The sequence below is a fragment of the Notamacropus eugenii genome, chromosome 7, assembly GCF_028372415.1.
Source record: "Notamacropus eugenii isolate mMacEug1 chromosome 7, mMacEug1.pri_v2, whole genome shotgun sequence".
NCBI lineage: Eukaryota > Metazoa > Chordata > Mammalia > Diprotodontia > Macropodidae > Notamacropus > Notamacropus eugenii.
The window spans coordinates 104,536,719-104,549,880 of NC_092878.1; the positions used below are offsets into that span (position 1 = coordinate 104,536,719).

Consider the following 13,162-nt stretch of genomic DNA (forward strand, 5'->3'; position numbering starts at 1 on the left):
AGTGAGGTGACTGCCTTCCGCAGTGGAGACTGGTAACTGTGAGGCAATTTTTAGTCTTGGAGAGTTGTCTGGGGCCACTGAGAGGTTAGGTGATTTGTCCAGAGTCACATGATGAGTGGGTGTTGGAGCCAGAACTTCAACTCATTTTTTTCTGACTCCAAGGCCAAACCTCTTATTGTACTGTGATAACACTACATTAAATCATTAATGCAGATGAATAACTAGATGTAGCTTAAGGCAGTTTCTGAGTCCCAATAGTGAGCATAAAATTGTTCAACACATTCAACACCAAAGAACTCATCCTCCACTCCACTCTGCCCATGTAAGAGGCATTATGAAGTAGTAGATAGAATGTTGGGCTTGGAATCATGAAAGCCTGGGTTCAAATCCTGCCTCAGACACTTGCTATGTATTACTCTGGTCAAGTCACTTAACCTTTGTACCTCATTGTCCTTAGCTATAAAATGAAGGGAGGTAGACTTGATGACTTTTAGGTTCTATTCTAGCTCTAAATCTGTGATCTGTGCATAGGCATGAGTTACATTCTCGTCCTCATCAACTCATGGAACTGCACTGATTACTAAGAAAAAAATGAAATTCATTTCTTCATTCTCCTTAGTCTGAAAATTAAATGGTATATCTTGGCTGTAGGACCCTAGGCTTTAACCACTTTAAGCAATTTTCTAAGACTTACTTGACTGAAAACTTGGTTAATTCCATCTAGGAGAGAATTTACTTACTGGGAGTGCCCCCCCCCCAAATGAAACCATAGCTCATAGGGGTAATAGATCCAGAGTTAGAAGAGACCTCAGAGACCATCTATTCCCATATCCTTATGAAGAAACAGACCCAGAGAGGTCAGGTTTTTCAAGGTTACAAAGGAAGTGATAGTGGGATTTGAATACAGATCCTCTGATTCTTGGGTTTTCTAGAGAAAAGGTTCTATCTTTCCATTGTACCACACTGCCTCCAGACAAATTTTTTAAAAATCATAGGTAGATGCATAATTTATTGGAGTGGAAGACTCTTTAAAAGGAAAGTCTGAGAATTAATGATAAATAATTAAAATTTTATTTTTTTAATTTTAATTTTATTTTTAAAATTAAATTCAAACAAAATGAAAATAAAAAATTAAAGATTAATTTTATAATTACATAAATACTTGAGCCTGTGGTCTCACTAGTATAGAAACTCCTCCGACTAATATAAATTTGGAACTCTCTCTAACTTGAAGTCTTACAGAGTTGCCTAGGCAACTGGGATATTAAGTGACCAGCCCATGAACTAACAGCTTTCAGAAGTGTTTGAACCTAGGTCTTTAGGATTCCAAGGTCAGCCTTCTATTTAGTATGCTAAATTGATTAATAAAAAAGATTAAAGCTTGGACAACATGAACAGTTTCAAGGAAAGAGCATTGAAATTCGAGAATGGAATACAAGCGACCTGGTTCTTTCTAGTCCTACCTTGCCACTTATCACCTGTGACTTGGTCAAATCATTTTGTCTTTCAGGGTCTCAGTTTCCTCATCTGTAAGATAAGGCTAGACATGATCGTCTCTATGGCTACTTGTAATGCTATCAGTCTATGATTTCGTAAGCTGCTTAGGGAGAGTCACCAACCAAGGTGCAGAAATTGGCTAGCCCCAGGCTGGCCCTCTGAGAACAGTCTTTTCATTTTTAATATCTATATCTACATCATCTATATCTATATTTGTATGTATGTATATGTATATGTATATACATATACATATATATACATATATACTACAAAGGGCTAAGACAAAGAAGTTTTATAGTCACTCATTTTCCTACTTATGCCTTAAAATTTATGAAATAATTTGCACTTGAAACATCAGTGTTTAAAATTAGATATTTCCCAAGGAGTAACTATTTGCTGGAAAGAAATATTTAAGAGCATTGCTTCCTGACAAAAGTGGGCTGGAATTATCCAAAGGGCATCTTGAAGAGTCTAGATAATGGCAAAACAGAAGAATTCAGCATAGAGGGTCACCATTCTGATTACTTTTCACTTTATTATTGACAAATAACCAGCCCTCAGATAAGACTTAAAGTACTTGGTGAGGTAGGTACTATTGATATCTTCATGTTATACAGATGAAGGAGTGAAGGTTGGAGATGTTAAGTAAACTGGCTAGGGTCAAATGACTAGATCTGAACCCAGATCTCCTAAATCTAAGTCTAGCACTGTTTCTAGCTAACACCCTGCCTTTCATAATGAAAAGGCACACAAAAAAATTCATCCTGTAGTTAAACTAATTGTGTAATATAATGTTATAGTTAGTTACAATTCAATACCTTTTATCCTGGAAAATATTAGTAACACAAAATGTCAACAGCAAAGCATACAGCAGGAAAGATAGTCCAGCTCTTGTGTTTGTCCAGCCTGAACCAAGCTTTTCAAGTTGTTCTTAAATTTCCTGGCAGCAGCCCATGAGTTTTTACTTTATTTTGGAATTTCCAAATACTAAATCATGAAACAAAAAGGAGAGCTAATAAAATATCATCCCAAACACAGTCTTTCTTTTATTTCCCAAGCAGAGGAGACTGTTGGTGTTGGAGAGAATGCAACACTTAAGTAACATCCTAGAGCAAATTTGGCAGAAGAATCCGCCATTGTTACCCACTTTTAATTGGCATGACCCAATAATTCCAACCCAAATAATCTGTTTGACTTAATGCATGGGTGATGAAAATTGGTTTGGGGTTGACTATGAGAGCATATGATGCTGATCTTAAACAACTGAACTAGAGAAGGCTGATGAAATATTGACTTAGATCATGTTATGGAAGCTACTGTCCATTTTGATATTTAGGAATGTTCCCAAGCCATCTTCTCTCACTGCTCTTCTTTGGTGTGCAATGATGGAAAGGTAGATGTTGATACTTGTATTATGTTTACTCCTAAATTATCGTGGTATTTCAAATGAAAGATTCTTTCTGTTGGATTTTTTCAGGTAAATTGCTTTAGTTCTTCATTTCATTTTCCATGTATAGTCGTGGCTTTATTTTCAGTCAGTCCGTGTATCACCTAGCAATTATTAAGTACCTATTGTGTGCCAGGCACTCTGCTAAGCAATCATCTTCCAATAAATGAATGAGTTTTCCTCTTGATACTGTTAAGGCCTCTTGTCATTTGATCTTGGATCAAAATTAATAGTGGCTTTGGTGCCTAAAAAGTGTCTTTCCCATACTTTTAAAATAGGCATTCCTGACACTCAAATGACATCTAACGTTGTGAACAGTACTATTTGATTTAAGGACATGTGAGTGTAGAGGAAAGAGGACAGAATTCTTTGGCTCTATTATTAATGTCCTTCTTTAGAAAATGAACATTGTTATGTTCAAGGATTCTTAGACAGAATTTCTCATTAAGTTGGAGGTTGAACTAAATGACTTTAGAAGGTCTCCTTCAACTTCAAGATTTTGAGTCTGCTTAAAATACATTTTTACCACTGATGTTAAGTCTTAGATATGCTTGACATTATATCTCTCTGATTATTGTAGGGCTATAATGTTATGAAAGAAAGATAATTAATGCACTTTTCTATTTTTAACATTCCTACTTTATTTGAGTCTCTTTACAATGAGTTAATCTACAGGGTAAGAAAAGTGGTCATAATTAGAGAAATAAGCTGAATCATATTAGGGTTATGTCTTGCCTAATGTTGTTGTTTAGTTATTTTCAGTCATATCTGACTCTTCATGATCCCATTTGGGGTTTTCTTGGCAAAGATACTGAAATTAATTTGTTGTTTCTTTCTCCAGCTCATTTTACAGATGAAGGCACTAAGGCAAACAGTGTTAAGTGAGTTGCTCAGGGTCACATAGCTAGTATCTGAGGCCAGATTTGAACTCAAGTCTTCCTGGCTGTAGGACTGATGCTCTCTCCACTACACCACCCCATAGCCTAATAGTGTACCAGAATTTTGGTGATGCTGCCAGAAGTCAGGGAGCCATTTCTGGATAGGTTGGAGTTCCATTCTAGAACATTTTATTCCCACTTAAGAACTGAGAATTGTATATGATTTGGAGTATTCAAAAATAGGTATTCTTATCTGTGTAGAAATGCCTTAATTAATGAATCCTCTGGGACTTTATGTCCCTTGTATGTACTCAAATGAATCTGGATCTCATCAATTTGGATATTATCTTCAGTGATGCATAATAATGACCCATCTATAACTGCTCATCCTCTTATAAGTCTTCCCATAACTTCATCACAGGGGACCTTGTAAAAAGTCGGCATTTAATTGATGCTTGACTAATTGGTTGAAAAACTCCTATTACTCTAGTTGGTCTGAGCATGATGAGGTCTGGAGAAATTTACTTCTTCAGTGTTAGGTTTGTGGCAGTGGTTAAGAAGGGAGTAGGGACTTTTCGGTTATAAATATGTTAAAAGCAAGACAAGGCTTGGCCCTGGTTAAAGGGAGGGCTGAATTCCTAGGGCTTACAAAGCCCAGTGATTCAGACATTGGGGAGGACTTATCTAGGTCTGGCCTATATATGGGCTTTGTGTTTAGCTAGGCAGTGGAACTGACCAAAGAGAAAATGGAATGCTCACTATGGAGTCTCAGAGCCAGGGAGCTGTAACCTGCTTTGTCAGTAGTGATGGAAGGCACAAGGATGCAATTCATATTCAAGAATACAATTACTTGTTGTCTAGATGAAGATGATGATTTTTTTAACCAATGACAATCAAATTTAACAACCATCGATCACATTCTTTTGACTACAAATATGTATCTTAAAAATAAACGGGCAGCAGCGTCTACTGGGTAGAACCTTGATTTGGGGACCCTGGATTATTACTCACGAGCTTGCAGCATAGCTTTAGGAAAATAGCAATTCTGTTTGTCAAGTGTGTCATCTAAGGCATGGTAAATTGGTAAGATATCTTACATAATAATTCAAATTCATTAAACAAGCATTATTTATTAAATACCTGCTCTATGGAGGCAGTTTGGCACAGTATAAAAACCATTAGTTTTAAAGTCAAAAGGTCCAAGTTCAAGTCCTATCTTTGAAACTTTACTACCTATGGATATGACCTTACCCTCCCTGAGTCTCAGTTTCTTTCTTCATCTATAAAATGAGGGATTTAGATCTCCACAAAGTGAGAGCATCCAAAGGAACCTCAGGAGCCATCTAGAGTAACCTATACATGAAAAGAACTTCCATAATAACATACCTGACAATGATTGTCCAACCTCTGCTTGAAAACTCCCTGAGAAGGGGTGCTCACCACCTCTTGACCTAGTTCATTTCATGCTTGGACAGCTCTAATTTTTAGAAAGTTTTTTGCTGACATCAAGCCTAAATTTAACATCTGTTTTTCTTGGTTCTGCCTCTGGGGTCAAATAGAACAAATCTAACCTATCTTCAACATTACACTCTTTCTGACAATTAGAGAAAACTATCATGTCCTCCTTGAGTCTTCTGTTATTCTTAAACATGTCCAGATCCTTCAACAGATTATCACTTGTCATGGACTCAAGTTTTTCACCGCCCTGATTAGCCTTCCCAGTGCTTTCTAACTTATCAATATCCTCCTGAAACCATTTTGTGATGCCCAGAGCTGAACACAGCATTCTAGATGAAGTGTGAGCATGGTACTATAGAGTGGGGTTTTCACCCTTCTGTTCTAAGAAACCAGACCCCTTAAAACAGCTCAGGATTGTATTAGCTTTTTGGATTGCCACTTCATGTTGCTGACACATAATGCTCTCGCAGTCCATGAAAATCCCCATAATTTTTTAGAACAATTGTTTTCCATCAAAGTCTCTCCATCTTGTTCTAGTGAATATGATTTTTGGTACCCATGATCCAGACAACACCTAATGAACTCTAGTCCATTAGTTTTATCCCAATGCTCCAATCTGTCAAGATCTATTTGGATTGTAGACCTTTCATCTAGGAGGAGTTGTTCCTCCCAGCTTTGTATCATCTGTAACTTTGATGAGCATATCTGTCATCAGTGTCTTCATCCAAGTCACTGACAAGAATGTTAAACAGTATGGATCCAAGCACAGATTGAACAAAGTAGGCGTTTAATTAATGTTTGTCCTATTGGATGAAAACCTGCTTTTATCACAGTTGGTCTGAGAATGGAGAGGCCTCCAGAAATTTTTATTCTTTAGGGCTAGGTTTATGGCAGTGGTTGAAGGGGCAGCAGGAACATCTCAGGTATAAGCATGTCAACAGCAGGTCAGGGCTTACCTCAGTAAGGTAAGCTCAATTCTTAGGGCTTACTAAGTCTACTTATTTGGACAGTAGGGAGGGTTACTCCTTTAGAGATCTCCTGTTATGTTGACATTCATCCATTAACAATTTGAGTCTAACTAGGAGCAGCTAGGTGACTAGGGATAGCTAGGTGGCCCAATGGATTGAGTGCTGGCCTTGAAATTAGGAAGAGTCTTCTTTCTGAATTCAAATAAGGCCTCAGACACTTACTGGCCACTGGTGTGACCCTGGGCAAGTCACTTAACCCTGTTTGCCTCAGTTTCCTCATCTATAAAATGAGCTGGAGAAGGAAATGGTAAACACTCTTTAGTATTTTTGCCAAGAAAAACCAAAATGGGGGTCATGAAGAGCCAGACATGACTGAAGATACTTGAATGGAGGGATTAAGCATCCTCTAAGTTCCCTCTTAGCCCTAGATCTATGATGTTCAGAAGTGTTAGAGATACAAAAAATGAACAAACTAAGTAGCACTGACTTTAAGGAACTCAAAATTTAAATGTGGTAAGAAGGGAGAAAATCGCTCAGATACAAGATGAAAACAAAGAAGTCTAGGCAAATGTACTGTGAAAAATTTGAGTTTGGAAAGATTTTAAAAATTGTAAGGATTGGAAATTTATTAAGTATAGTCCAACATACTACATGCTCAAGATTTTTACCAAATTAGTCCTTGTTCACTTGGTTTAAAGAAGTCAGAGACATTTAAGTGATTGACTTAAAATGTGACCAAGACCAGAAACCCAGGAGGACCTAGTTCCACAAGGGCCAGTTAAACTGCTCATTGTAATGACCTTCACCTTTGATCCTGACACACCTTTGTTTATCAAAGATTAGTCTGTTCTTGCATCTCTTTTAGAAAAGGCTCTTTCTTCAATGTCTAACAAAAATATGAAAAAAAAAAGTAGAACAATAGGCTGGTTTAAGAATAACTGAGACCTATTCTATTTTAACAAACAACATCACTGATTTTGGGGGATGGGTTGGGGGGGCAATTAGAACATTTCATGGCCAGCACCAGCCCCCTCCCAAAATTGCAAACTGGTCAAAGTTTCTTCTCAGCACTTTCAGCCTCCTTTTGGGAGACCATTCTATTTTCTGCCCCTCCCTCATCTCAGGGGCACTCCTCTTAATGGTTTCTTACTCCATTATATAAAAACCTATTATTAGGAAAAGATAGGATAGACCCATTAGCACTAAGAAATAAATGATTAAGCAAAAAGTGTTGCTTCATTTCTGACTTTTTTTTACTCCATTTGGGGTTTTCTGGGCAAAGATACTACAGTGGCTTGCCATTTCCTTCTTCAGCTCATTTTACAGATGAGGAAACTGAGGCTAACAGGGTGAAGTGACTTTCCCAAGATCACACAACTAGGAGATATCTGAGGCCAGGTTTGAACTCATGAAGATGAGTCTTCCTGATTTCAAGCCCAGAACTCTATCCACTGTAACACTTGACTGCAACAGTTATCGCTCCCAGGGGAATTTGCTTTTAAACCTAGGCTAAAGCCTCAAGAGTAAAAGTTTAAGAGAGACATTTCGGGCATCTGCCCCTTATTGAGATTAGACTCCTTAGTTCCCCCAGATCTCACAGCACAGATAGCAATTTGCCTATTCTGATCAGGCAAAGCCTGGCTTTTGTCTGACAATTAAAGAAAAGGAAGTTATTGAATCTTAAAAGATTTGCCCTGCAAAGAAAGAGGATTGAACTGGAATATCTGTATACATTTACTGCTCCCCCCCTCCCCCATATCAATTTCCTTGTGATAAAAGCCTTTTTGTTTGTTTGTTTTTATAGTCAGTGCAGGGAACTCTGTTTGATTTAGCAGGTATATCCTAGAGAGTTTTCTCAAACTCAGGATAGTGAAGTGACTTTCCCAGGGTCACCAGGGCTGTTAGATGACAAGGTAATATTTGAACCCAACACTTCTTGTCTCTAAGCCTGACATGCTAATCTATACAGTTTTTGAAAGCACCTGACGCCTTTTGAGATCATTTCAGAAAAAAATATGTAATATTTATACCCTTCTTTCTAGCATGAGAAGGGCTGGTTCAGAAAATCTTTTTTAATGTGATTTATATAGAATGCTACAAGCAAGATTTGGGTTCATTTCACTTGGTTATGGCAGTTCTGTACTGAAATATTCAGATAAGATTATTTGACTCATTTATCCAATTTAGCAAGAGTAAATTTAAAGGAAAATTCTTTGTTTTTTATAATTCAATTGCACAGAAGGGAGCAGAATGTCATTTTTATAACTATGTTTACTGGCATCTGCAGCTAAGTTAACTCTACAAATTCCTGGAATGAGAGTTACAAAGAAATAAGAGAAATGAGAAGCTGGTTGGAGATCTCTACATGTTTGCACTTCATATCTGATGAAAAACTCCATAATGAAATTGTAGATTTGATATTTTTTCCTTTTTTTCTTTAGAAGATTCACACCTTATATGTGTTTTATCTCCTACCAGAGTAGAAGCCCACTGAGGCAAAGGTTCTTTTAGTTTGCTTTTCGTAAGCTTAGGACAACAACCTGGTGTACCATAAACAGTCAATAAATGTTTGTGAAATTGAACTAAAGATGACTTAAAAATCCAGATAAATTTAAAAAATACAAATAGCTACATGTAGACATGATGACTTCTTAGCCGGAAGAGTTTTGTGGCTATAAGTTCCATTCTGGTATCACATGGTAAAATACATATAGTTAGGTCAGAAAGGAAAGATAGATATCTGCTTCCTATTTAGATGGTTTGCTCTAATATTTTTTTAAACTTACTTTGTTACTTCAGTGACTCTAGGAGGGTATTCCTTCCACTGGTACAGATGGAAAGTGACCGATGCCCATGTGGTTGTTGCCCATGTTTTCTTGTAAGTCCTCCCAAGAGGCTCTACCCAACTGAAGGCCTTGCTGGGGCCTTTGAACATTTCTTTGATACCAGCACAGCACTAGAAAGGTCTATATCTTCTTCTTCAGTATAAGTCTGTGTCCAACCCAACACTTTTTCTAATCATGCTTTTCTTTGCTGCTGTATTTTACAAGGTGGCTCAGTGGAGAGAGTGCTAGGCCTGGAGTCAGAAAGACTCACCTTCCTAAGTTCAAATCTGGTCCCAGATACTTGCTAACTATGTGACCCTGGGCAAGTCATTTAGCCCTGTTGGCCTCAGTTTCCTCATCTATAAAATGAGCTGGAGAGGGAAATGACAAACCACTTCAGTATCTTTGCCAAGAAAACCCCAAATGGGGTCATGAAGTGTAAGCCATGAATGAACAACACTTTTTTGTGCATCAATGATCATTAATAATAAGCCATAGCTGACTTAACACTCATCACATGTCTCTCCATTGCCCTTAGATAACCCACAATTTTAATTCTTATGGGATAATGGTATTCTAAATTTTGTAGCCAGATGGAATCCCTCAGAGAATATTATGATTGAAAATGTTTTTGTTTGGACAGGGAGCAGGTGGTATTTGTTGAAAACACAACAAACTTCCTAAATACAATCTTTTGGTTTCCTCTTCGACTCTGAGCCCGCTTTGTTGTCAATCTGTGTAATTTTTGGAAGTAACGAACCTATGGTGCCTGTCCAAGGAATAAAAACTAATGAAATAATTCCATAGACTGTCCATCAAGTTATACCTTAAGGTTAAGATAATAGGCAGGCATTGTCGGTATCCTTGGTTTTTCTTTTATAGATTGCTATATTTAATTTTTTAAATGACCCTGGCTTTCACTGAAATAACTTTATAGTGTCTTGGATCTTAATTGCAATCAGTATGTTATTCACAAACAGGACTACCTGGAAGACCTCATCATCTATAGGGAATTCCTAGGGAATTTGGAGTCTGCACAGACTATTCTCTGACAGTGTTTTAGGATGCAATATTTATAATCAGAGGTTTGCTAAATCACCTCTGTGACTGCACCTATCAAGGAATCTTGTATAGTCTTAATATATGGATGAGAAACATCTGTTAGAAGAGTCCTTTAAGGCTGCCTTTTATTGTCATGAATCAAAAAGATTGATTTTTTAAAAAATCAGCAAACACTAAATGCAATGAGATTTTGTATTCTTTACATTTTATAGCCAATTGTGTGACTATGAAGAATTCTGCTGTAGAAAATCATCTGCAAAAACCAGCCTGTTCCACTATCATGTTTTCATTAAGGATGCCTTTGATAGATTCATTCTTTAAAAATTTTTGGCGTCATGAGAAGGTATGTCCTACAGTGGTTGCTTATGTTTTCATGTTTGCCTTTTTTGTGGGGGTGATAATATCATCTATGGTTCTCCCCCATTCTTTTGGCACCTGTCACTCAACTCAAAAAAATCCCATTGCATTGCTTTGAAAGATATTGCTTCCAGTATGAATTTCTTCTCTATTTTATTTGGTTACACCTTTCTTCATGAATTTCTCTTTTTAAGTGACATTTCTTCTTTCTTAGATGGGGATGAAGTACTGAGTCCAAATATGGTGGTTCCATTGACTTCAGTTTTGAGAATATATTTCAGTCCTGTGTTGTTCCATTTTGCACCTATTTGTCACCTCCTTCAAATTTCATTTATAAATGCTCTTGAGATGAAATGGAGTGTTTGAGTTTTTTGCAAGTTTTCTGCATTTACTTCCCTTCTATTGGTTTTCAATTGTTAAATCATACCAGGCTTGATTTTTTTTATCCTCTTCTATAATATTTCTCAAATGAGTGTGTTTCATAAATCAGTGCTGCCTTTGGGAGCCATATCTTTCTGTTTGATAACAAGATCAAGTATTTGCTGGCTGGAGTGGTTTCAGGTCCTTCTCATTTCATTTTGGCTTCTTTCTTGCATTGTTTAAACTTCCATAAGACATGGTGATAGTAATATTTAATGTTTTTACCTTTGTCTATTTCCCACTTTTTTTTAATCAAAGACTTGCTTGGATGTATGGGTTTGGGGCTGTTATAGTTTCATGCACTACACTTTCACTTTTCTTCTATTTTGGTGTTGGTTTGCACTTGTGTTCTAACTAATGGTCTCTCAGATCCCTTTTAGTCCTAGATCTGTGATCCTGTGATTCTAGACAGTGATCTGACAGAACATAGATAAAATACTTGAAACTACTCCTGTATCACTAATTAGTCATTTCTTACCCATCGAGATATATTTAATTTTGTCCTTTTTGGTTATGATGTTGTCTGGTGTTTGCCACATCTGGAACCACCACTGAGGAAAGTATTCATGATATTCCAGCATTGGTAGCCTATAAACCTTTGTCTTCTTGTCATTCCTTATTCTCCAGCATATTTTTTGTACCTTTCTATTCTATGCCTATGTTCATCTTATACCTAACAAATATCAAAGTATACACCAACTTGACTTGGAAGACCTCCTGAAGATTTTTTTAGACTTTCTCTACTTTGACATTCTCTACAACAGATGTTGGTGTTCACACTATAACTAACTTCATGGAGGTCTTTTTGATTATCTCCCAAATAAACATTGTAAGGCTAGGTGACCAAACACTTCCACCCACTTGTAGTCTTTGTGCAAATGATTAAACCAAATTCAACAAATCCATGATTTTTTCACTTTTTTGTGTCACGGACGCTCTTGGTAATCTAGTGAAGCCTACAGATCCCCCCCCTTCTTAAAATAACGTTTTAAAATGTATACAATGAAACATAATGTTTAAGAAAGTCAATTATGTTAAAATGTAGTTATCAAAATACATTTTTAAAAAAAGGTTTATGGAACCCATGTTGGAAATCCTGCACTATAAGCTCTGTTGTGAGTCTTCTCTCTTCTCCCTACACTTGCCTTTGGTAAACTGATGACCTCGAAAGCATATTACAAGTCTCTGTTTATGATCTTGTGCTCTCATCTGCTTCCAAGGCTTCATTTATCATCTCTACAAAGGCGAGTGTTTCCACCCTCCTCTTTTATTGATGTTTTCAAAGAGAATTTATAAGCATAGCCTCAACTTCATTTTGTCTTCTCATTTAATTTATAGTAAGAATGTCAGTGTTGATGTGGTTCTTCTAGTTGCATGCTGAATTGTTGGTCATTGGACAAAAAGCTCACAGAGGAGTACTATCCATTACATCTATCTATCCATCCGTCTGTCTATCTATCTATCTACCTACCTATCTATCCATCTGTCATTTCTCTATCTCTCTACCTGTTTATCATTTCTCTTTCTCTCTCTATATTTACACATACACATGTATACTTGAAAAACTGATTTTCTTAGTACTCTGTGTTGCCCTTTCCTGCTTTTGCTATTGTAGTAGTAGAGGGATGTTGCATCAAATACTGGACCACTTGTATTTTTGCATTTGCCATAGCCATAGTGACTGACCTTCTGGTGATGAACATTTCTGTAGTTATCCGGGCTGATCCTAAGATTACAGATGCAGTCTATAGCCATTGCAAATTGAAAGTCTTCCAGTTTGGTTGAAGCTTCCAGAACTTGCAATCTTGTTGGCAAGGCTTTCAAGGAACCCAGCTCAATTCCATGTTATAGCAAAACATTGAAGCAAGAGTTTTTTTGTTGAGATATGGGGGTGGTTTCTGATGTTTTATTCTACTTCAAAGGAATCCGCAGTGTGAATAGATATGATCAGAAGGGAACATTTGAAAGGTTTAAGTATAAGGGAAATATTTTCATTCATTCAATATCATGAACAAGGTAAACAGTTTCAAGGAAAGTAGACTACACCTATAGACTCTGTTAATGACAAAATACTTATACTATGCTTAATTTAAAACCCATTTTCAAGCATGCAAATGTTGGTTAAAACTCACAATCAGTCATCAGGTGTTAGTGTAGGTGGTTTATAGGAAAGAACTTAAGATAATTGGAAAACTAATAGCAAAAGAATAATGTTAATTTTAAAGTATACAAAAAAACCAGGTAGGATGG

The 13,162-nt window shown here is 36.8% G+C and overlaps 1 protein-coding gene across 3 annotated transcripts in view; it reads right to left on the bottom strand.

Moving 5' to 3' along the window:
- The window catches only part of PDLIM3 (PDZ and LIM domain 3), a 56,920-nt gene that overhangs the window by 19,872 nt on the left and 23,886 nt on the right, over positions 1 to 13,162 (bottom strand). The window lies entirely within an intron of this gene.